This window comes from Dromiciops gliroides, chromosome 2 (genome assembly GCF_019393635.1).
Source record: "Dromiciops gliroides isolate mDroGli1 chromosome 2, mDroGli1.pri, whole genome shotgun sequence".
Taxonomy (NCBI): domain Eukaryota; kingdom Metazoa; phylum Chordata; class Mammalia; order Microbiotheria; family Microbiotheriidae; genus Dromiciops; species Dromiciops gliroides.
The window spans coordinates 691,045,650-691,066,976 of NC_057862.1; positions in this window are offsets into that span (position 1 = coordinate 691,045,650).

Sequence of the window (21,327 nt, forward strand, 5' to 3'; positions counted from 1 at the left end):
GAGGGGTAGAAAGGCCTCTTGTAGAAGAGGGAGCTTGAAGTGAATCTTGAAATCCAAGGGAATCCGAAAGACAGAGATGAAGAGGGTCACTTTCCACACTTCAGAATTAGATCAATTAATTACCAAGTATCCTACCACACTTAATGTACGTGGTAAGATGCTGTACTCAGATACTATTGTTTGGTGAGAACAATCAAGCAGAGATATGAACTATATGAACTAGGTGTGAACAAAACCTAGACATTTCTGCTGAATCAATTAATCACAGACTTTAGCCCAAGTGCAAAATGTCCCTGATCAATGTAGAAGCCCTTGAAAGGTATGGGATAAAATGACTAAGTGCTACAAAGGGAAACTCTTCTTAGTCATTACCCCAAACTCAAAGCTAATTAAGTCTCACTGACTAACATATCAAATGATAGTGATGGAGGGCATAAGAATGGATTTATGAACTATAGGAATTTTGGGGAAAAACTTCCTATACATAAAACCTGGAAGAGCTATGAAGCAGCCAAGTCTGGGTCCCTGCTAGCTAGTGTGAGTGAGGTTTGGGGGGAATAAGTCCATAACCTGTACTCTAGGGAGCTCACAGGCATGGGCCAAAGAAAGTGCAAATGCATGGAATCAGGAGACAGAAGGAGGGCATGCATCTAGATCATAGAGTATATAGAGCAGGGATTAACTTCTAAGAATACTGGAGAAATAAGAAGGGACCAGTTCATGAAGAGCTTTAAATACCAGTGTTTTATGGATCTTAAGGTAATAGGAAATCATGGAATTCTGTTAAATGTAGGGTGGGTGGTAAAATGGACATATTTGTACTTCAGGAAAGTCACTTTGGAAATGAAGGTGAGGATAGAAAGGAGTGGAGAGAGGTTTAAGGAAGAGAACAACTGTAAGGCTGTATCAGTGGCCCAGGTGATAGGTGATAAGGATCTGTACTAGAGTGGGGGCCTTATGAATAGAAAAAGGGGGCAGATATAAGAGATTGTGAAGTCATAAAGGATGAAATTTAACAATGGATTAGTTATGTAGAGTGAGTATGAATGAGGAGTTGAAGAGGATATTGGAAGTGCAACCCTGGGGGCAACTAGGTGGCACAGAGGATAAAGCACAGGCCCTGGATTCAGGAGGACCTGAGTTCAAATGTGGCCTCAGACACTTGACACTTACCAACTGTGTGACCCTGGGCAAGTCACTTAACTCTCATTTCCCTGAAAAATGAAAGTGTAACCCTGATTGATTGAGATGGGTGATGGCATGTTTAGTAGTAATAGGAAAATTGGGAATAATGAAGGATTTGGAAAGGGAAGATGGGAAGGACCTTGCCTCTATCCTTACCTGTTCCAAACTGGAGGCTCCTAAGGTAAATGAAAGAGTTTTAATGAATATTAATCATCTAATTTTTTATAAACTTCCCAAAGTGAGCAAACCTAGATACATTTAATCTACAACAGCTACTAATAGCTATTGGTTTTCCATTAGGAGGTGGGGAAATTGGATATGGACAATGTTTAGCCATTTGCCCTATTATTGGAGAAATCATCATTTGGTTTCACAAAGTCAGTGCTGCTTTGTGGAAGAAGAAAAAATGATTGCAAAGGGCTGGTGGTTCCTATATTCCAAGGATGGAGCCAGAGGATGGAGTTGGTTCCCACTTCATTTCCCCGAGTAGTTTAACAATGAACTTTTTTTCCCCTTAGATTAAAAAATCCTCCAACCCTCCCAGACTCCCACATACATGTATATACATTTTTTTTTGCCAGATGTGATTCCATTGGCATAGGGAACCCCAAATATGTAAATTCCTTCTATTATTTCCAATGAGCAATTATTCTGCAAATTACTGTCTTAGTTGCCTAGATCAATGTGAGGGGTTAAGAACTGTCCAAGATTACACAGACAAGGATGTGTCAGAAGCAAGACTTAAATCCAAATCTCCCTGACTCAGAGCAGTTCTAGGGTAGGTATGAGTGTGCATAGATCCTTGGACTTGGAGAAAGGTGACAGAAGTCAGTATTGCCTCAAACACCTCCTAGCTATGTGACTTCAGTTCTGTTGGGCTTGGTTTCTTAAACTGTAGAATGGGACTAAAAAGAACAGCTACCTCCCAGGATGGTTATGAGGATCAAAGGAAATAACATATGTATTTCCCACCAACTGCACACCTTGGTTTGGACTCTACCATGACCAGGATCCCAGGAAAGTGCATCACCAGTATCTCCCAAAGAGATTGTATCAGCTTTGTTACTTGCACCTCATCATCACCTTCAATACCAATTCCCTTTCTGAATGGAGGGTTGGAGAAAGGAGCAAGGGAGTCTTCCTAAAGCCTCTATTGAAAGGGCTTACAGGCCTCTTCATTTACAGCAATTCCTTGGATTGGACTCCACCATGGTCCCTCACCTGCTACTTTCTCCTTTCCTCCCCTTTTTAGCTTCCTTTTGTGTGTTGTCTTCTCCCATTAGATTGTAAACTCCTTGAAGACAGGGATTGTCTTCTTTCATATTTGCATTGCCATTGTTTATCATAGTGGCCAGCTCACAGTAGGCATCTACTAAATATTTCTTACAGTGAAGTGTTTTTAAAACTTTAAAACACTGTATAAGTATTGGTCATCATTGCTATTGATATTCCATACTGTCCCTTTCTGTATCTAATGGGGCAGGGGCAGCTAGGGGGTGCAGTGGATAGAACACTGGCCCTGGATTCAGGAGGACCTGAGTTCAAAACTGGCCTTAGACACTTGACACTTACTAGCTGTGTGACCCTGGGCAAGTCACTTAACCCTCATTGCCGAGAGAGAGAGAGAGAGAGAGAGAGAGAGAGAGAGAGAGAGAGAGAGAGAGAGAGAGAGAGAGAGAGAGAGAACGAGAACTAATGAGTAAGGAAGTTCCCTCTCTCAATACAGGCTGGTACTTTCTCCAAAACTTGTAGTCTTAGAGGTTAAGTAACTTGCCAAGGGTCATACATCCAGGATATTTCAGAAGCAGATTTGTGCCAAGGTTTCTCTTATTCTGAAGCCAGCACTTTCTCCAGTACAACAGAAATGTCTCTGTGCTCACTATGCCAGACCTGTCTTACAAAATAGATTCAATAATAGAAACATGAAGATGATTTTATTTTATTTTGGGGGGGAGACAGTAGTATGGAGGGAGAATCAGGAAATACTTCATGAAGATGGTACTTGATCTGAACTTTAAAGAAAACTAGTAAGGTAGCAGGGTGTTCATTTTCTTGTATCTAAAATGGGCATAATAAAAACGCCTACCTCACAATGTTTTGGGGAAGATCAAAGCCTTTGCAAACTTTAAATTCCTACAGAAATGTACACTATTATATAATCATCCTCATCCTCCTCATTGTCATCATGGTTAGAACAGATGATGTTCAAGGAGGATAAAAGATTTGTCACGCAGCCAGTAAGACCAGAAACATGGACTTGGGTCTCAGTTTCTACCTCTCTCCACTGCACCACACTGTGAGTCTCACTCACTGGCCTTTGTATTACAAATGTCATTTTTACAACAAACATTGTGAGATTAACTCACACAAACCCTTTTTGTGGAGAGCTTTGAAAGTTGCATCTCAAGTTCTTAGGCTAAATTTAAAAAAAACACAAAACTCTTACATTCTGGCAATGATTAACAGTGGGCACTCTTCTCTCCCATGTCCTCTGGAATTCCTGGTTCCCAAATTCCTGGATAATTCTTCCAAGGGCATCAGTGCCTCTTCCTTCCTGCCAAATAACCCCTCACCCCACCCCCACCCTTTTCTTCTTTTAGCCACATGATAATTAAAGGAATGGTTTGGAAAGAGGAAGGGATTTTAAGCCAGTTGACTTGAGTTTTAGTTTTGGCTTTGCCATTAATGTAGATTTCTCTTTCTAGGTAGTTATCATCCTCTTGCTACAAACCACTGAGGATAAGGTCTGAGGTGGCTAAAGATCCCACTCCCCATATTCAAAAATTCAAATTTAATGAAGTACATAAAATACTTTTCCAAACATCATTGTGGGAGCAGCTAGGTGGTGCAGTGAATAAAGCACCAGTTCTGGAATCAGGAGGACCTTAGTACAAATCTGGTGACAGTTAGTAGTTGTATGACCCTGGGCAAATCACTTAACCCTTAATGCCCCGCAAAAAAACCCCAAACAACAAAAAATAACAAAAAAAACCCAAACAAAAAAACAAAAACAAACATCATTGTGCAAGGTTGCTCATTGTTATAAATAGCCAATGATGGTGATGATTAAATTGAGCCCCTTTTCTAGACCACTGAAGGTTGGGGGATACTTATTCCATCCCCAAATCTTCCAGTTTTCATCTCCAGCTTTGTTTTGTGAAAAAAAAATATGTATATATACATATATATAAATACACCATCACCTAAGTCAATATTGAATGTGGCAGGACCAAGGACAGAGATCTGAAGCAATCCACTGGACGGAAGACCTTTCACCATGTTGACATCAATTGTTGATCAACTCTTTCTTTTTCTTATCTATATCATCTAGCTCTCCTATTTCCTACTCCACCCACACCTTTCTCCTATGCCAGGCTTTCAAGACTATAATTTCAGAATCTACATTTTCTCCTCTTTTCAAAAGTCTGGGATATACTGCATCCCTTCTACTTGAATATGTCTCCTATTTCCCATGCCTCAATTAAATCCAATTCATTTGCATGCCAAGACATCATCTTCCAGATATCATTGGTCCTCTTAAAGATTGATGGACAAACAAATACAGCAATATTTCCCATGAATTCTTATATAGATCACCAGCAATAATTCTTGGATCATATCTATCCATTCCTTGGAAGATTCTTTTGGAATAGGGAATTTGAATTCATTTAAATTTATGGTATTCTTCCTCCATGAAAATCTTGGGCCCCAATTCTTTCTCAGTCAGCTTTGTTCTTTTCTTCCATGGTTAATATCTTCTCCTAAAGATGGAATCAAACATGAAGCTATCCGCTAAAAATCAGGAGCCTAAATGCTCACTTCTTTTTTCTTCTTGCCCTAAAATACCTTTAAAAAGTAGCATCTTTATTGGTCATTCCATTTTCTAAATCTCCTTCTGATGTTCTTTGAGCTCCATTACATTTTTTTGCAATCTTTACCTTTTGTCACATAGATAAATGGATTTCTTTGCTATGTGTATGTATCAATTGCGGAAATGTTTTTATTTTTCCCATGGGAAGGAGGCCAAGCCTTCCATGTAGAACTCAGAATCCCTCTTTTCCTCACTAGTGAATAGTCATCTGGAATTTAACCAACCTAAAAATTGCATCCTTAAACTAATAATGTTTAAGAAAGCAGATAAATGAAATTCTAGCCCAGTACTCCCACTCTCTGAGGAGAGCAGAATGGAGGCTTCTATTCCTGAGCTCTTACTTCCCCTCCTGACTGGCATCAAAGTCTCCCTTGGAAAAAGGGTGGGGGTAGGAGACACTAGAGATACCTATTCTTGCTTCTCTACCAGTGTGAACTCATGCACATTACACACCGTAATATGCTCTTTGAACTTTAAAATGTTATATAAATGTGAGCTATTGGTATTATTATTACTATGAGGAGGACGTTAGATGAAAAGGTTTCCAAGGTCCCTTCCAATGGCAAATCCGATCTTATAATATTGGAATTGCTTAGGGTCTTAGGAATCATCAAGTTTAATTCCTCATTTTGCAAATGAGTGAATAAAGGCTCAGAAAGAGAAATCAATGCTGTTGAGCTTACTAAGTAGGTTGATGGAAGTCAGACCATAAATATGGCTCTCCTAATTCCTCTAAGTCAGAGTTGTTTTCACTACTACCCTCCCCTCATTGTCTTTTGTGAAACAAGCTAGAAATCACAATGGACAGGCATGTGAGTGAGGTTTCTATGTTTTCTGATTTTTCTGTCCTTGTTTATGTGATTATTATCCCCCAAAACTGGAAATAAAAGAAAAACACAGAGAGAAAGAGAGAGGGGGGAGGAGAGGGAAGATGAGGGAGAGAGAGGGAGAGAGAAAGAGGGAAGGAGAGAGAGAGAGAGAGAGAGAGAGAGAGAGAGAGAGAGAGAGAGAGAGAGAGAGAGAGAGAGAGAGAGAAATAACCCCTGCTCACTTATTAGGGCTTCTGTGTCTAATTGTGGTCAGGAGGACCTTGGGCAGGAGGGAGGGAAACATTCAAGGTGACCTACTCCTTTAATGACAAAGAACACCTGGTTCCAATCTGGGGACAAGCTATGCCCACGCCAGCTCATTCAGTCTGAGAGTCAGGTCTGTGTGACTGCCAAGGAGCAGGAGGCAGGCTGGCAGGCAGAACGTGGCAGCAGTGACGGAGAGCCTCTAGGGCTAGCTTTTAGCCAGTAGGGTATGGTAGGGAAAATAATCACTGGCTCGCAGGTCAGAAGAACAGAACCAAACAGTGCTTCTGTAAACGTGGTGCCCTATTATCTCTAGGACCAGACAGAAAACCCTTCATGTCATTTTGAAAGCTTTGTGAAATCTAGCCTCTCTCCCTCCTTTCGAGTCCCTTTGCACTTTGGACCTCACCCATGTTCTATGATCCAGTGAAGGTGACCTGATTGTTCTCTATTTCTCTTCTCTGCACTTTCCCTGGTAGTCTCCCTTGCCTGGAATACTCTCCCTCTTCATCTCTGCCCTCTTATTTTCAGGAACTTCCTTTAACACTCAGTTCAAATTCCACCTTCTGAAGTAGCTCTTTCTTACTCCCTCCCTCCCTAGCTCCCATTGAATGACAACTATCCTTCCATCTACTCTGTCTTTATCTTTTAGGAACTTTGGTTTTTTCATGTTTGAATTTTGTTTAGAATGTGAGCTCCTGGAGTGCAAGGACAGCATGTTTAACTCTCTTTGTATCCCATGATCATGAAGCAAGTCAGAAGTAACACTTGAACTCAAGTCATCTGGATTTGAAGCTACCTTTCCATCCATTAAACTAGTGCTATGGGTAAAACCTCCATCTTCCCTTCTATTTGAATCAAGTATGTCCCTGAGGCCTATGTGTATTACAAAGAATTTGTAGAGATGACAACATTGCTGAGGATTTTTTGATGTTTTCTTAGATTTTTTTCATTTTTTGGAATAATAATGCTTGGGATATTTCTAAGCTTTTATTAGCCTTCCCTGCCCCCTCCCAGTGTCTTGGAAATCAGTCCTTCACTAGTCACCAATTCGTGTTGCCTCAAAAAAGAAACCTCCTCAGATTATGCTTGAGCCAGTGCAACTTTGCTTCCCATCTTTGTTTTCTTTGGTATAATTTCTACTTTCTATGCAGTATATTGGAAATTATGACATTAGTGGTTAAATGTGATGGCACCATTCTCCTTGATGGAAAGAAACACAACTTGTTTGGATAATTTTGACTTTTGGTTTTGCTTTCCATCTTTCTTGTAAAATTGTTCTTTTTCCAGTTTCATTTTTCAATGCCTTAAGGATGGTATAGCTCAGATAGGTCTCTTACTACATGTTATGGAAGTTTGCTCTTCCTTCTACTATTTTCTATTGTTTTAAAAGTCAATATAATTCATTATATTTCATTATCCTACTTTATAATCTTTTAGGCATGAACTCATATTCTAAGCCAATGTTCTCCTTAGTGGCCGCATCTTTCCTCTTTTTCAAGAGATTAAGCCTTTTCTTAGGAGACAATTTTTATGTTCTTTTTGTCTCCTCATTGTGATATTTTACTTCCATCGGTTAAATTTCCCTTGAAGAGAAGAACAGATTACACAGTAAGCTGGTTTTGGAGTCATGCATCCATGAGTTTAAGTTTTACTTCTGACTTACTGGCCATGTGAACCTGTGCAAATTATATAATAATCTCTGTAGAGTAGGTAATTCTCTAGGCCTGTAAGTTGTAGAACTCTTTATCTGCATGCAGAGATAGACTTTTCTTTCCAGGAATTATTGACCACACTAGAGAACACAGAGGTCTAAAGAAAACAAAATTGAATGGTGATACACTGTGACAATTCTATTCATTTATCCAATTCTCATATTTTTAGATTTAGCCACTCATTTAAATATTGCATTTATGCATCATACCATCTTATTTTTATTCTTCTAATTGGGTGTTTATTTTGATCTTTGCTCTAACAAGTCAATGGTCTAATTACCACAGATAAGTGACTTGGAAATGATACTCCACCTGTGAATTCACTATCATATTTATAACCAATCTTCTTCTGTTGGTTTAAATACGAATAGGATGGACCTGTGATTTCACTGGCAGAGAGAACTACCAGGAAAGGAAATTCCTTCTGCCCATGCAGATGACTACCTTCTATGTAACTTTTAGTTTTATAAAGTTGCCTAGCACACTAAGATTTTAAGAATCATACAGCTAATATATCTATATATACATATGACCATATGTGTATATATACATACTTTTATATACATGTATATATACACATACCTATGAATATACATACACATTTACATATACATACATAAACTTAAGGATTTAAGTATCAAATTGAGCCTTCTTTCTCTCAGGACCACTGGAACTAAATATAGAGTGGCTGATCACTTGATGATAAATTATTATTGGCTATGGCAACACATGTAACAGACCAAGATGCTAAAATGTCCTATGTAGGCCCCTTTCTGCTTTGGCAGAGACTGTGACAGTGCAGAGAAAAAAGGGACAGCAGGTGCTAAGATTCATAATGATTTTAGATGATACTTGGGATACATACACATACACACACACACACACACACACACACACACACACACACACACACACACACACTTTTACTTGGTGAGTTTGAATCCCAGTCTTTGTAGATCAAAGACAAATCTTGCTACACATTGGTTCCTCTTGTGGGTTTAAGTTGCTATATCCAACGACCTTTGACTGTCTTTTTCAATAATAGTATTCATGGGGACATCTAGGTAGTGAAGTGGATAAAGCACTGGCCCTGGATTCAGTAGGACCTGAGTTCAAATTCAGCCTCAGACACCTGACATTTACTAGCTCTGTGACCCTGGGAAAGTCCCTTAACCCTCATTGTCCTAACAGAAGAAAAAAAAGTATTCTTACCATACAGGTGTATGTCTTCACTCATCTACAGTCCTCTTGGCTTCTGCCATTTCTTAACTGCCAATCATGCTTTCTAACAAATGTTTTGCCATTTTCCCCTGTGCCTGCATTCACATGAAGTCATCAAGTATGGAAATATTTGTTAATTTAATTTGGAGAGTCTTACCAAGCTCTACTTTAAAAAGTCTCTCTCTTGTCATCTTTTGTAGCCATGTTGGTAGCTCAGTGGAAATTCTCTTCACAGTAGTCTTTTGGCAAAAGTTTATCAGAAACTTGGAAAAATTAAGTGTCAATTATTGTTGCCTTTGGATGCTCCCTATTATCAACTTCCCTATTTCTTTCTGCAAGATTCTATGTGATGTGAGCTGTGCTTCCAGATAGCTCCAAATCTCTTTTGTCTTCTCCTTTCATTCAAAATAAGAATGTCAGATTTTAAAGTATTGAGTTGTTCCAGTGGTCTAGACACTCACTGTTTTTTTTTTAGGCTCTCATAATGGGAGTTGGAAGAATAAAGTTTATGGGTTTAGATCATCTAAAATCATTATGAATCTTAGCACCTGTGAGTGAACCTTAATATCATCAGAATTGACTCAAAGAAGGACTAACATACATACTCAAACTGCTGTCCCTCTTTTCTCTGCACTGTCACAGTCTCTGCCAAAGCAGAAGGGGGCCCATATAGGACACTTTAGCATCTTGGTTTGTTTCATGTGTTGCCATAGCCAACAATAATTTATCATCAAGTGATCAAACACTCTATATTTAATTCCAGTGGTTCTGGGAGAAAGAAGGTTCAGTTTAATACTTAAATCCTTAAAATATATGAGCAGTATAATACATATTAATATCAATAATGTCGAATGAGACACTCCATCTCTTAACTACAGGTATTGTCTCTGATGATACCCCATGACTCCTCAATTCTGCCTGCTAACTTTTTTGGAATCCTTTAAGTCTCAACTCAAATTCCATCTTCCATAGGATGTCTTTCCCCAGCCTCTTTTAATTCTACTTCTTTTTCTGTTTATTATTTTCTATTAATCATGTATATAGTTTGCTACATACATATATACCTGTGTATATACAGATACATGTATGTATACACACAAACACAGCTCTGGTATAAGAGATGGTGAACCTTTTCAGGGCTGCTCATCCACTTTTGGTGGGTATGTCTTCTCAACTTTCCCCTGTGGCTCCAAGAAGCTGGAGCATGTACAGCCTCCACACTATAGTAAACCATCCTGGTAGATCAGCTAAAGCAGGCTGAGAGTAACCAACACATGTCAAACCTGTCAGGGAGCTAGGGGATGTCTGCTCCAAGCATGTGAAGCCTCCCCTTGGTTGGAAGGATGAATGAGAACCATTTGTTCTAATGGCCTGTGGTTCTTCACCTGTGAAGGTGTCTTTCACCTGTGTCCTCCACCCATCCCCCACCTCTTTATGTTTAAGCAGTTTCACCAAATCCCAATCTTCCTTTGCCAGCTGAATTGGCCTTAAAAGTTCATTTCAGTTAGGTTGATTTCCTCATACCTAAAAAACGCATCCAAGTCTTTACTGGGGCAGTGTGTTTAAACAAGGATTGGGTAAAGCAAACTTGACTCTGGGCTTCTGTTTTGTGGTTTGAAGTCCCAACCCTGCCATTGACTAGCTCTGCGGACTTAGTCTTTGTGGTCCTCAGCTGTGAGATGGGTTAGGTTAAAGGATGATGGATTTAGGGCTGGAGAGTATCTTGGGGAGCCTCTAGCCCAAGCCCTTCATCTTAGAGATGAGGAAACTGAGGCATATAGATACTAAGTGACTTGCTCAAGGTTGTGGGGATAGAGAGCAGCTGGGGTCAGAAGTCAGGTCCCATGACACCAAGTTCCACACTCTATTCACTGTGCTCATGTGTAACACTGATCTGGTGGGGAGGGAGAGGCCCTTTGTACATTGCAAGGCACCAGACATGGATGACTATTTCAGAGCAGAGTTCCTGGGGGCTGAGCCAAAGGCTAGCTCCCCCTCTCACAAAGACTTCCATACTTTCCCAGGGCTTTCAGCAATGTTTACAGAGCCCTGGCTTGGTTCATGGGACTGAGGAGTCTGGCTGACTCTGGGGACACCTTGACAGTTCCCCCTTTCCAGCCTGTTTACTTAGTTAATTACTAGAAATTACCCTGCCTCAACCTCTGTGCAAACCAGACCCAGTGTATTTACTTAGCTGACAGCTCTCAACCCTCTCCACTCTTTCTGCTCCTTTCCACCTCAAACTCTCCCTCAAGGGAATTTCCTGTGGCAAAATCCAAAACTAGCCCTTCCCAGCACCCTAAAGGGGACACACCCTGTTAGACTGGATTAAATTGGATTAGGGCCAGCATCTTTCTGAGAAAACAAAGTTTCCCTGCCTAGGAAGTCATGGCAAGAACATGGATTTGAAACCCAGCCCTGCCATCTACTAGCTCTGTGAACTTAAGCACATTATCTTCCCTCCAGGAGTCTCAGTTTCTTCATCTACAGAGTGGGAGCAATGATGCCTATAGGACCGAAAAGCTTATTTGCCTGCTGTATCTTCCCCACAGGGAGAAGCTGGCAAGCCTGCTTCTGAAGAATCGTAAATATCATTCAAGGGAAGTTCTTTGGCAAGACGCTGGAGCATGTGTTGACATTCTGCAACTAGCTCTGATAGGCTACACACATGCTCAAGAGGAAGCTCTTTGATTGACTGTGAAAGCATTCAAAGGATTCTGTCAGTTTCAGCCACTTCCTCTTTCCCTCATTAGCTTCTTGAGGAATCTCAGTGATTCCTTTCTTCTTGGAAACCAGCGGAACCATGTTTAAAGGGGAAAATCAATCAATGAGCATTAAGCACTAGCTAGGCAGCAGGCGCTGCCCTCAGGGAGCAAAGGATCTTATTTGTCTTTCATTTTTTCAAGAGGACCAATGACATCATGGAGCAGTGTTTTGACTAGTACCTGGATTGGATTTAAGTGAGACAGAGCTACATGGTCTTCAGCCTCACTCTCTCTTCCAGAGTCATCAAAGCCCAGTGGCAAGACCAAAGTCAGAATGACTGGCAATGGCTTGAGATGCAGTATATGTCTGTGAAATCTCCAATGTCTGACCAAGGTCTAAGTGCGCCACAGCACCTGCTAACTAGGCAACAAGCTCAGCTGCATCTATAAGTTTTAGAATGTCCTGTAAATTTTGGCACCATAGGACAAAGCCCTGATTACCTGCCCTAGTTATAGCTCTGTTATCCATCCCAGTGTTATGGGATGTATGTGTGTGTCACACATATACACATACACACATATACACATACACACATATACATACACACATACATACGTATACACACACACTAGGAATTTGCCTGGGCCCTTGATTATGGTATCATGCCTGAAGTTATGGGTAGGATTCAGCTCTCACCTCATCCAACACACCTGTCATGGGCTTACTTTGAAGCTAAATGGGGAGTTAGAAGTTAAGGTAGGGGCAGCTAGGCAGTACAGTGGATAGAGCACCGGCCCTGGATTCAGGAGTACCTGAGTTCAAATCCGGCCTCAGACACTTAACACTTACTAGCTGTATGACCCTGGGAAAGTCATTTACCCCAGTTGCCTCACCAAAAAAAAAAGAAGAAGAAGAAGTTAAGGTAGAATTATAAAATCTCAAGGCCATAAGTATTCAATAGGTCATGATCATTTAATTGATAAACATTTTAATGCACCTACTGTGTGCTAGGCTTTGTGTTACATGTGGGGAGCATATAAAGGTGAAAGGTAAGCCATCCCTGACTTCTAAGAACTTACATTTTCAGGGGAAACAACATAAATACATATACACATGTTTGCATAAATGCACACACATATATATTGTATATGTGTGTGTTAACATGGATGGGGGTGGGTGTTGGTGAAAGGAGCCCAGGCACTAGGGGTCATCAAGAAAGGCATCCTGTGGGAAGTAGCCCTGGAGCTGAGTTTTAGGAGAAACGAGTGATTTTCAAAGGCAGAGGTGAGGGAGGGCATTTCAGACATGGAGCACAGCTGGTGCAGACTCTGAGACTGGAGATAGAATGCCTCAAGTGCAAATAGCCAAAAGACCAGTGTGGCTGCAGTGGAATCACAGAATCTTGGGGCTGGAAGTGACCGCGGGGTCCTCCAGGCCAACTCAGTGACTGTTCCAGGATCCCTCTATGGTATATGTAATCAAAGGTCACTGAGCCTTTGCTGGAAACCTGCTAGTGTAGGTGAACCCTCCACAATATCCCATCATGCAATGCAATGCTGCACTCAGAGAGCAGTTCTGGCGGCTAAGGCAAACAACATGTCATGAGAAGCAAGGTAGTGAGAGGCAAGGCCAAGGGCTCTTTAAGGTCTAAGTGGGCAAAGTAATCATGGAAGGCTCTCTGAAGGAGGAGACATTTGGGCTGAGGTTTAAGGATACATAGAAATGTGAGAGGCAAAAATGGGGTTGAAGGGATTTCAGGCATTTGGAACATTACAAGTCATAGGACAGGACTGGGTAGTAGAGTGGAAAGGATACTGGTTTATTACAAAGTACAAAGACCCTGCATCAAATCCTGCCTCTCATTAGAATGCCCTACCCCTCCTCATCTGTAAAATGAGGACATTAAACTAGAGGCCTTCAGAGGTCCTTTCCAACTCTAGCTTGGTGATTACAGGGAAAGAAGTGAGAGAGTGTAATGCATATTGGGGGTGGGGACTGAGCAGTGACTGAGGCATGGGGCGTGTGAAGGATAGAAGCATGAGGTGGACTGGAGAGAGAGGATGGGGCTGGATCATGGAGGACCTGACTGCATGAGGAGTAGTTTGATTCTCTAGGAATCGACTGGAGATTTCTGGGCAGAAGATGCCATGGCCATTGCAAGGGAGAGCTGGTCTTGTCTGGGTCCTAACAAAGAGGAGGGTGAAAGAGACTGGAAGCCCTCTCTCCTTGCTCCTAGTAGCCCACACAGCGAGGGTCTTTTCTGTCCTCAGTCACCAGTACTGTTGGACCCATACTCCTCATCAATGGAATGAGTGATTCATCACACACATCCTTTAGCAGGGGCCAGAGCCCATGTAGCTCAAATGATCCGCACTCAAGCCTGCTCCCTTACATGCTACGTGGGATGGAGCCTGCTCTCTATCTAAGGCAATATTGGCAGCTTATGGACAAGTGAGGGAGCAGGGACAGGGAAATAGGAGGGTATGGGCAGGGTAACGACAGAGACAGGCACAGAATGAAGGCATAGAGGCCTCTTTTAGAGCCAGGATACTGAAAACGTAAGGAGAAATGCCCTCCCAGCATTCTCTGACACCTGGCCCAATGCCCTTCTTACATCAGAGGACGATTAGGTTAAAAATCAGTATTTAAGAAAGACAGGGACTGAGAAGCCCTCAGTGCCACAGCAGGGAAAGGCCACATCCCCAATAGAGCCCGTGAGGTGCTGAGACTCCTGACATCGCAGAAGCCACGATCCCCCAGCCCTTGTGGGGGGGCAGGCCCCTCTCTCAAAAGGCAACTGTTTAGACTGTTTTCTAATTCCCCCAAATGAAGTTATTGTTCTGAAATAGGACTGACCTTTCCTTTGTCCCATAAAGTTTCCCGCTGGTTTCCTTCCTCATTGTCATTTTCCATCATTTTGTTCCATCCTTGTTGGAAATGTTCCTACTGGCACCATAGTTTAGAATCACAAAAGGGCAGCTCATAGTTTAGAACATACTACAGAATATCTGAGCTGAGAGGGAACTTGGAATATAGAACATGGAATGTCAGATCTGGCTCCTTCTGGAGCTTAGGACATAGATCTTAGAATGTGAGAGCTGGTATGATTCTCAGAGCAAAGAACAGAAACCGTCAGAGCTAGGATTGACCTTAGAACAGAACAGAGAGTATCAGATCTGAGAGGGAACTTAGAACATAGAACATGGAACATCTAAGCAGAAAGGGCCCTTTGGATATCCAGCATCCAATCTAGAGCTATGAGCTTTCATTTTACAGACCTCAGAGATAAGTCCAGGGAGGGTACCCAGCTTCAACAGGCCCTTCTCAAGCAGCATTAATGGATTGGGTCTATAAATGTCATGCTCCAAAGTCTTCCAAGGCCAAATTATTTCAGGCAATTCAAGAAAAAGGTATTTTTATCATTTTTTTTTCTTGTGAGTTCACCCTTGTCATCACCTCTCAATATCTTCTTCCAATTTCTCATCTACAAAAAAAAAAAATGCCCCTTCTAGATTCAAAATTGTATATGATAAAATTTCCTCTCAGGCTTGATAATCTCTGCTTGTAATGCCAGTTAGGTAAATTCTGGCCATTTGTGTTTGATCTGACTTTTTATGTTCTATGGCTCCTTAAGTTTTGAAATATTTTGTTCTGGGGCAACTAGGTGGTGCAGTGGTTAGAGCACTGGCCCTGGAGTCAGGAGTACCTGAGTTCAAATCTGGCCTCAGACACTTAACACTTACTAGTTGTGTGACCCTGGGCAAGCCACTTAACCCCAATTGCCTATATAAAAAAAGAAAGAAAGGAAGAAAGGAAGAAAGGAAGAAAGGAAGAAAGGAAGAAAGGAAGAAAGGAAGAAAGGAAGAAAGGAAGAAAGGAAGAAAGGAAGAAAGGAAGAAAGGAAGAAAGGAAGAAAGGAAGAAAGGAAGAAAGGAAGAAAGAAAGAAAGAAAGAAAGAAAGAAAGAAAGAAAGAAAGAAAGAAAGAAAGAAAGAAAGATTTTGTTCTTAGTTCTAAGTCCCCCTTACCCCAACACTCATATTTTTTGTTCTATGTTTTAATTGTCTTCCCAACTCTCACTTTCTCTTTTTATATTCTAACATCTTTCCTAGATCTGGAACTCTATGTTCTAAGGTCTCTTCTTGATTTGATAATCTATATCCTAAGTCTCCTGTGAGCTCTGACATTCACTGTTCTAGGTCCCAAGGCTCCTCTGAGCTTGGGCTTTCTATGTTTTAAGATCTCTTTCATCTCTCCGATGTGACTTTCTACTAAAACATCTATTTGATATAGCCCTTCCCTGGTCTAATATTCTATATTTGTAGACATAAAAGTTGTTCAGGGAACAACTCAAAAACTATCCAAGTTGGGCAGAGAAAAATTAATTGTGAGAAGCTTGACCAGGTTAGAATGATTTTTTTCTTTGTGGGGGTCACCAAAATTATCTTTTTTTTTGGAGGGAGTAGGGTCTTTCTTTGGCTCTGGGGTTATGTTTTTCGGGTAGATGGAGGGAAAGAATGCAGGCTGAAATTGTGACATTTTGGAGCTATTAAAGCTCTGTAACCTTTCTTGTTTGTCTTTTCTTTTCATTCTTCTTGAAGCACAGAATATCCTTTCTCCCAGCCTGTCAACCTGGCTGTATGATATTCTAAGAAGAACACCTTTCCTGCCCTGGTGTCAAAGGACCTGTAATCACCTCCTGCCCCAGACACTCATTAGCTGTGTGACCTTGGGAAATCAACAAACAAACATGTGAGAGGTGATAGCTAGGTGCCAGGCACTGTGGTAACCACTGAAAATATAATGGCAAAACCAGCCTCTACCTTAAAGGAGCTCAGAGCCTAAGGAGGTGGTTAACGTATGCAAATTGGAACCTTCCAAACAATTCTGAAGAAAAAGCTGGGATCCTGACTTGGTCACTTAACACCTGAGGTACCCCAAGGGACGCACCTCCCCTCACTGGCCTCAGTGACAGGGGGGATTGAAGGAAGGTTTGGGGGCTCGATGCTGGCTGAGATTCCTTTACTCTCCCTCTCTCTCTGTCTCCATCCTAAGCTCAGGAAGTGCCTTTGGGCTTCGGGAGCCCACAGGCCACATCCCCCTTGCCTTTCTTCGCCAACTCGGAGCCAAAGCGTACAAGATGATTGGAAACAGTCATGCCTGGAATCCCGACTGGAGCCTGTCCGTGTTCCCGTCTCCTTGGCAATCGTCTCCACTTTTCTTGTTTGGGGCTCTGGGGTACACTAGAGTGAGAGAGGGTGGGGGGTGGGGGGTGTGATTCCTGAGGCCCTCCTCCTCCTCAGACATGTCCCTCAGGAGGGCTAAGGGTGAATTTGGGTGGTTTTTAACCAGCCTCACTCAGGATGTGTGGGGCCTTCCAGTGATCGTCCAAATGATTCTGTCCTGGGCAGCCTGGGCCACCCCGAAGGTACTTCCTCATACTCACTGAACTCTCGTTTTCAGATTCAGCTCTGGGGAAACTGAATACGTTGGATACAGATTTTGTTTAACGTGATGCCAAAAGACACATTTGTTTTGGAAAGACAGTGGAGTCCTGACTTTTTGTTTTATTTTTCAAACTTAGGAGATAACTGTTCCCTTCCATTATGCAGGGTTCAAAAAATCTTGTGTTTCCTGAATGTGTGAACAAAAAGAGCATTAGCATTTATTCCCCTGCAACTCAAAAGTGTTTTTAAAAAAGTGCTATCTGTGCCCCCAAAGCCCCCACCATCCATCATCTCTTCCTCACTGAGAGTTTGAGGGTGGCATATTGGGGTGTGGGGGGACGGATTGGGATGCAAAAGCTCTGGGTTCAAATGCCTGTTTTGACAATTAAATATTTATGGACCTTGGCCAAGCAAATTCAGCAATCTGGGGCTCAGTTTTCTCAGTCATCGAAAGATAACCTCAAGGGCCTTTCCAGCTAAAAATCTAAGATCCAGTGACTTGGGTTCTAGTCTCCTGACTGCTTTGTATGAATTTTGTCACCTTAAAAATGTCATCCTCCTGCACTTCCTCCCCCAACCCTGGGGCTCTGCGGTCACATCCTCTGTAAAACGCGGGGATTAATCTAGGTAATTGCTCGTCTCTCTCTCTTTCTATATGTACACATATACATACATGTATATAGGCATGTGTATGTACACATACATGCATGCATGCACATATATGTGAGGAGGGAGGTAGAAATTTTGTTAACGTTTTATTGATTTTTTTCCATTACTTTTACTTTTCATAGAGTCCCTCTCTTTCCTATTGTCACTGACTTCCTTAGTTCTGTTCCTAGAAGTGGTGTTGCTGTCAAAGTATAGGAACAGCTTATTGGCTTTTCTACTGTGATTTCTAATTGTCTGCCATAACAGGGAGACTCATTCATAGCTCTACCAACAGTCCATTAACGTTTACATCTTTCCATTGCCCTCTGAACCTTCAATAATTTTGATTTTTCTCACCTTTCTTATGAATGAGATGCTGCCTAAGGCATCTTAGATGGTCTCTGTTCTAGGGTCTTTCCCAGCTCTGACAACTCCACTTTTTGAAAGCTTTTGCTCATCTTGGACATTCTTTGTCCTAAGGTGCTTCTAAGTTCTCTCCTAGCAATGATATTCTCTACCTTCTCTCTCTCTCTCTCTCTCTCTCTCTCTCTCTCTCTCTCTCTCTCTTTGTGAGGCAATTGGGGTTAAGTGACTTGCTCAGGGTCACACAGCTAGTAAGTGTTAAGTGTCTGAGGCTGGATTTGAACTCAGGTCCTCCTGACTCCAGGGCTGGTACTCTATCCACTGAGCCACCTAGCTGCCCTATGCCTTCTCTTCTAAGGGCCAGTTCTTCCATTCTATAGCCTGTGTTCTAAGGTCTTCCGTAGCTCTGATATTGTGGGTTCTAAGGGCCCTCCCAGTTCTGACAACATTCTACATTCCAACATCATGTTCTGAGGGCGCTTTCTCCTCTGACATTCTATGTTTAAATTTCCCTCCTACCTCTAACCCTCAATGTTCTAAAGTCTCTCTTTTAGTTAGCATGTTTTATGGACTGGTGTATTGCCCAACTATGGTTTTCTATGTTCTTTAGTCCCTCCCAGCTTTGAAATTCTGTGTTCTCCAGTTAAATATTCTTCCTAGCTCTGATATTCTATGCTCTGAGGTCTCTCCCAACAATAGACATTCTGCGTTCTGTGTTCTCTGGACCCTACCAGTACTGACCTTCTATTTCCTATAATTTATCATCCCAGCCAGGATTCTGACCAACTCTACAAGAAAAAAAAATCTACCCAATGAGTTGAATGCTTTTTTCTTAGAAATTCCAATTAGAAATAAATGTGTTACAGTTATTACTATTTTCCTGGGTAAACACACTCCTTTGAACACGTCCTTTTGTCTCCCTTCACAAATGCTCTGGGAATCCCAGTTCTGGAAAGTACACTGGCCTCTCTGTCAGCTCTCGCTGTATTGTTCCCTGGTAGCTTTGATCCACCATTTCCTTCTCTTTGTAGGACTCTGCTGGTACCACTCAGAGCATGCTTGTAAAAGATCCAAATAGATTCACAGAAAACAAATCCAGTGTTCCTGTCCAGGCAGCATCAAGCCACCCACTTGGGGCCCGAGTTCATTAGCGCTTATTACTTTGATGAGATCACCGGCAATTTGCCCCTTTCCTTTCTAACATAGAACAATTTTGCCTTCGAAAGGCTGCCTCTAACGAGGGATTCTTGGCAGGGGCACCTTGTGGCTAAATCTCAAGGCGCTCACTTGCTTAACTCTTCCCAGGCCGGCATTTTCCAGATGCCCAAGTGCTTGGGAAAATGGAACCAGCAGTATGAACTTCTGAAGGAGTCTGAAGAAGTTGTCAGACTTCTTCACTGTCCTTCTGCCTTGATGACTGGGTTTGAATTTCAGCTACTCTGCTGATGACTTGCGTGATCTCAAATGCATTTTTCCTCTCCTTGGGCCTCCTCGGTTTTCTCTTCTTAATTGGCCAGGAAGATCTCTAAGAGACTAATTCACGTGTTCTTTGTGACCTCAAGCATTGCTCTTTACTGGCCTCCCCAAGCATGTCAAGTGACTATTAATCCCCTGTTTGCCTTTTAGAGCCCTCCATGATGTGGCCTCTTCCTACCTCTCAAGGATTCTTCCTACTTCAATTTCACAGAGACTTTGAGATCCAGCGACAAGGGTCACCTTGCTGCCCTTGCACCAGGCATGCCACCTGCAATCTCTAAGCACTTTCCCTGGCTGTCTAACATGCCTGGGATTCTCTCCCACCTCATTTCTACCTCTTGGATTTCCTGGTTTCCTTCAGCTTTCAGCTAAAACTTCCCCTTCTACAAGAAGCCATTCCCAGTTCTTCATGCTTGCACCTTGCTTTGAGATTATCTCCAATTTCTCTTGTATATATCGCCTTTGTGCATATACATGGAAATATATAATGTCAATAGTTATACATGTGCATGTTATTAGGATATAAGCTCCTTCCGGACAGGGGCAGCCTTTGCATAGCATAACACTTTATCTCAATGAGTAGACTGGTGTTGGTCACACAGTCAACAGTTCATTAAAGCTTACAAATTGAATTGAATTGAATACCTGTGGCAAGGTCAGCTTTATTCAGTCTCTCACCAGCCATAAGCGTTCCCTTGAGAAGCACTTAGGAATGGAACCTTCACAGACCATGGTGTCTGAAGGCTTAGTATGCAGCCTGCTTCTGCTCCTTATTGTAAGAACAGGCAAATAATAGATGTTTATTCCTCATTTGATCAATTGCTTGGCTGTGTGACCAGGTACAAATTACAGTCTCTATGAAGATCAGTTTGCTCATCTTTAAAATGGGGGCAAGGGATCATACCTCATATATCTCAGAGGTAGAAGGGACTTCTGTCACCATCTCACCTTCTTCACATCTTGAGAAGAGCTCTATCCAGAAGCCACCTGACAATTGGCCACTCAGCCTTTATTTTTACCTCCAAGAAAGGTTTTTTGGGGGGTTTGTTTTTCATAGTTTTATTGATGTTGTTTTAACCATGCCTCCTCTTAGACTTTGGGAAAAAACAAACACCAAACAAATAACAAGACTTCACAGATCTTAAGGTCCTTCAGCAATAAGTATGCTTTAACCAGTCATTAAGGACACAAACATTTGAAAACTTTTTTTAAGTAAAAGCTATCTCCCTTCCTCCTGTAATTCATTTGTTCAACATCGGCTCTGAGCTTACACCATCCAGTGGAAGCTCATCCCATCCAGGGGCAAAATGGAAACAGAGGATCATGAGGTTAAAGGACACTCGAGATTGGAAATACTTCTCCTCAGTGCTTATTTTAGTTATCTCTCCCAGTCTGTCAATCCTTAGTCTCCTCTTCCATAGACGTTGATTACAATGCCTGTGATATGGTTCCATTCAGCCCAGTGATGAGTGGATGGTTTTTCATCCTCACAATGTTTTCTATTTTCAGCCTTTCAGAAAATGTAACAAATACTCTCTTTAAAATGTCTCGTGCCCCAATGGGAGTGTTTGGGATTGTCTGGATTCTTTACATATTTATGTAGATTTTTTTCCCCTTTGGCAT